This window comes from Trachymyrmex cornetzi, unplaced genomic scaffold (assembly GCF_001594075.2).
Source record: "Trachymyrmex cornetzi isolate Tcor2-1 unplaced genomic scaffold, Tcor1.1 scaffold318, whole genome shotgun sequence".
Taxonomy (NCBI): domain Eukaryota; kingdom Metazoa; phylum Arthropoda; class Insecta; order Hymenoptera; family Formicidae; genus Trachymyrmex; species Trachymyrmex cornetzi.
Genome location: NW_017297877.1, coordinates 119,210 through 124,616, shown reverse-complemented (window position 1 = coordinate 124,616; position 5,407 = coordinate 119,210).

The window sequence follows — 5,407 nt, the reverse complement described above, 5'->3', positions numbered from 1 at the left end:
TGCCTGTCAAATAGTATTTGAAGAACTACTTGTATGCACAGTTTCAGAAAAATCGGCGTATAGCAGTTCCATAGTGTTACTTGTTAGTTTTCACAATACGCTGTGTTCTTTTCTTTTTCTTTTACTAGGACAAAGGATGGGTAGTAAAATAAAGTACATATATAGCGATGTGAACGAATTTATTTTATTCACATATTATACCAATTTTTTTCATTTTTTATAATACTAGAACATAACAGGCGCGCTATCAACCTTTAATTACATAAAAAGAAGATACACATAAAATTTAAATTTAAATTTAAATTTAATAAAGGTCATGATCTAATAACACTTAAAAGTTTTTAACCATTAGTTAAATACCTCAATTAATTCTAATACCGGCTGTATCTTTAATTTGAATGTTACTTATAAATACTCATTATTTCATTGTAAATACTCATACGTTCAATAGCATTCAGTAATGTATTTTGTTTTATATTTCTCGGATCGTACATTTCTAAATTATTTACAGCTGTATAGCTTTGAATAATTAATTCATAATTAATTCATCAATTTATTTTGAGGAATTACTTTACCATCCCTGTTTTTCTCCGACTAATAAAGATTATATATATATTTCTTTATATACATAATTTTTAACTTGTTTTTTGTCACGTTTATTACCAAGATAAATTTTTAATGCTTGCCAAGAACGTACTCGTGAAAAGGCAACATAAAGTTGTCCATTAAAAACATCTTTGCGAAGATCTATTCCTACTTTATCAAATGTTTGACCTTGTGATTTGTTAATTGTCATAGCAAAAGCTAATTTTATTGGAAATTGTCTCCTCTTAAATGTGAAAGGATATACATTTTCACAATACAGTGTTATACGATTTAAAAAAACAATATCTCCTACTTTATCACCTGATAAGATTTTGCATTTTAATAAATGATTAGTCATTTCAATAATTATTAACCTTGTGCCATTACAAAGACCTTCATTGATACTAAGATTTCTAATTAACATAATAACACAATTTGGTTTTAAACGTAATTCATGAGATGGAAGAGATGACGGAGATAAAGTATTTAAATATTCTGGTAATAAGATTTCTCCAATTTCATCATTATTATCACAATTTTCAGTACTGTCAATACTTGTATAAATTCGTTCTTCAAATGTATCTAATAATTCGACAACTCGTTTATTAATTTCATCTACGTCGACATTCCTTGCAGAAAGTATTGTACATTTCGCTATTTTATCAAACTCTTTATTTCGTATTAAATCGGCATATATATCTTGTACAATATCGGTATTAATAGGTACAATACAACAATCAGGAAGTTGTATATTATCATTAGAATCATTTAATATACCATCTCCGATATCTAATAGAAATTTTGCAAATTCAATTTCTTCTGGAAGAACTCGCATGTTTTCCGTTAAAGAGAAATTTATAAAATGTTTTCAAACATAACTAAATTTGATTGAAAGATTTATAATTTCACTTCGAGTATCATATATTTGAATAGGGAGAAGTTGTCTAAAATTACCACCTAACACAGTAATTTTTCCACCGAAAGGTAAATCATTATTCATGATATCACGCAACGTTCGATCCACAATCTCTAAAGCATATCGTGGAGCCATTGGCGCTTCGTCCCAAATAAAAATGTCTATTTCTTTTAAATAATGAGCTTCCTTAGATTGAATTTTAATGCTGGATGATGAATCAGCAAATAATGGAACCGGCAATCCAAATGTTTTGTGAACTGTTTTTCCTGCTGGCAATAATGTCGCTGCAATGCCCGTAAAAGCCATTGTACATATACGTTTGTTTCGAATTTTCACTAAATGATAAATAGTCATATATATAAATGTTTTACCTGAACCACCTGGACCATCAATATAAATGCAATTACTACTATGATCATTAGTATCTAATTTGTTTAATATAAAATTTACTATCTCTTTTTGTTTATTATTTAATTGTTCATATTGTTTGTTACCAATTTCCATATCTTCTTCAAGTGTTATATAATCACTTTCTTCATTATTTTCTATTAATTGTTCCATTTGTGGAAAATCTGCAAAACTTTTACCTTCAGCATAAAGTATAGTATTAATTTGTATGTATGCTTTCCTTTGTCCTTCTAACAATCCAAAGTGTAGAATATAATCTTCTGACATTGCTACTTTAAAATTTTCCCAGAGCTCTTCAGGATGCAACGGTTGACAATGTAATAATATACGTACAAATAATCTGCGGAGTTGTCGGGGCATCATCCATCCAACAGCTTCAGTCATAGTTCGTTTCCATTCCTCATCATCTTCAATTAAACCTAAAGCTAAGCATGCTGCTGAAAATGATTAATATACTTCTCCATTTACAGTTCTTAAATCATTAAAACTTATAGCTCCCTTTACAGTGAGTAACAACAGCCGTAAATGAAATAATTCAGTTTGTGTTGGACTAACGGAATACATTCGTCCTATACAATTAAAATGACTTTTACGTTTAGTCCAACGTGATACATTTCTTCCATTGATTTTCTCTTTCTTAAATACATAATAGCGTGGAATTTCTACATATAAATATTGTTTTGCTTCTTGATCACGAGAATTTAAGGAGAAATAATCAATTAACATTGTAGCTTGATTTAATGCTGAAATCATAGCTTCTTCAATAGCTTCATTTTCAATTATAACACTTTGTTCATTAGGAAGATGGACTGGTAAACAAACTATAGTATAACTTTTATCTTGTAGTTTCTTTTCAAGAATACGCCAACAAACTTCTACAGGTCCAACATAACGAGTTTCTATAAAATTACGTATTTCATCGTGATCAATAATTACATTATCTGTTATTGGCTCAATTGTTATTGCAGCTGCATCATGTCCTTTGTAAATATACTTATATAAATATTTAACTGATTTGATACTTGAAACTACCTCAACATTCATGTGACAATTAAAAATAATTGATAAAATAGGACAATACGGAACTACATAACGATTATCAATTACATATCCACCAGGGCGTTCGAAACTTTTACCATCATTTCGTCGACGATAATAAGGATAAGCATCTTTATCCATTCTGGTCTCTTCAAGATATGATTTAGGATAATGTTTTGAACATTTTCCATCTACTAAACACCAATCACCACAAGGTCCATGAATCATGTGTTTCATAACTATATCATGCAAAATACGATTTTCACATGGATCAGGAATTTCAGCAAAAATATATTTATCCACAATTTGTGGAGTTGTTATTTTAAAATTGTATTTTAAAGTACTAACATGTGAATATGTGGTAAACCACGTTTTTGAAATTCAATAACATATACAAAAGCTGCTACTTCTCCAAAAAACTTTTGTTTAACAATTAAATCAATTAAATAATCCTTTTTAATATTAAAAACACGTGCACAAATATCAGGTCTATCAGAAGCTTGTTGTCCATGTAAAAGATTTTCTTCGATTTCACGCCATTTTGGATTGCAAGTCATTGTAATGAAAAGATCTGGTTTACCAAATTTACTAACAATTGCCATCGAATCTTGATAATTTTGTAACATATTACGAGGAGATCCAATAAATGTGGATGGAAGTATAACCATCTTTCCAATACGTCCATTTAAATTATTCGCCATCATTTGCATATAATCTTTCAACCCTTGATATGTTTCAGTACGTAATTCTTTTTGATGATCTTTACAATAATTTATTCTATCCTTTTCAATTTTTACATAGCTATCTACAAGCCATTGTTGAAATAAACGTCGACCCCGTAAAAAAGTGTTAAATTTATCACGAATTGCTATACGATATTTAATATACTGCCCTCTAGTTATTCGTTTGTTACTATTTAATTTTGTTAAATTACAATGCCAATCTTGAGTACCATATGGATAAAACAATGGATATATCCATGGCTCAACATTTGGATCCATAGTACTAACATTTTGTAAAGTTTTGGTACTTCTATTACGTATTGTTACGTATAATTTTAGAATTTCTCCATCAGCAGTGTTGTACGAAAAACAGCAGCAACTTCATTAGTTTTTTGAGTATTATATCGTCGTCGATCGATTCCTGGTTTTAACGTAAATAATAATTGCAATTCTGGCAATAATTCTCCAGATTCTATTTCTAATTGTCGTTGATTTTCTAATTCTTCACCCATCATTTGATAAGATTGAGCAAATATATTAAATTCTCGCATTATACGTTCAAGATTTTGTATGATTTCTAAATCTAATTCTGAATTTTCAATTAGACGATAATTTATCGCTTCATTAGAATCTATAATAAAAAGCTGACCGTAACTCGGATTTTCATTTTGAGCAGCATATAATGCTGTATTTATTTGGTAATAAATTTGCCCTTGTATTTTAAAACAATATGGACCTGGTCGTCTATTTGAAAAATTAACTAAATTAGCATTAAATGATGCAAATGAAAAAGAACTATTATAAGTACGAATATGTTGGAAAAAGTTATTAGATTTTGCATGATTATTATTAAATAAACAATGAAGAAATTGTGGAGATTGAGGTAATGATTCCAAATAAACCGCACCATGATTGCAACAATCATGAAATGAATTACCTTTATTGGATATTTTCTCAGCTGCAAAATGTTTTGCTTTACAATGGATACATAATACGTCCACGGATCCAATATAATATTCTGTTAAATCGTTTATGGATATTGTACTATTAATATTTAAATAAGATTTATTTCTTTTGCGTAATCTGTAATAGTATTGATATTCGGCGTGTTGACGATATGCTGTTGTAATATTTGTGAAAGATTCTCCATTTATTTCATCACTTATGTTTATTATATGGTTATCAAGTATTGTACCTTGAACGTCTATAATTATAGGTCTTGGATTATTTAAAGTTCTTATAACTTCATTAAGCTGACGTTGATTATCTGCTTTTCTTTTACGACGTTGTTGTTGAAATTCTTTTTCTTCTTCAAAAGAACGTTCTATTTTACGTCGTGGCATAATTAAAATATAATACAGAACTTTTTGATTCAGTATAGGCTGTTCTACCCACGTATGACAAAAAATGCGGTAGTCGCCAAACGCCCTGTATAACGTACGTAGCATACACTATGTATGGTTTTAACACTCACGATAAATTTCGAAACGTACCCTATATTTCTCCTATGCAATTATATGTTCGAACGTTATGTTCTTAAAACAATTTAAATCTTATTTATTTTTCAATGATCTTTTATACAAGATAAAACGTATAGACTGATAACTGAAGTGTAAATCAAGTGCTATCTCAAAACTACAAATAAAGCATAACGAAAACACATTATTATTCTTAAGAACATTAAGAATATTTAATATTATATTATAATAGATAATAATATAATGATAATATATATATA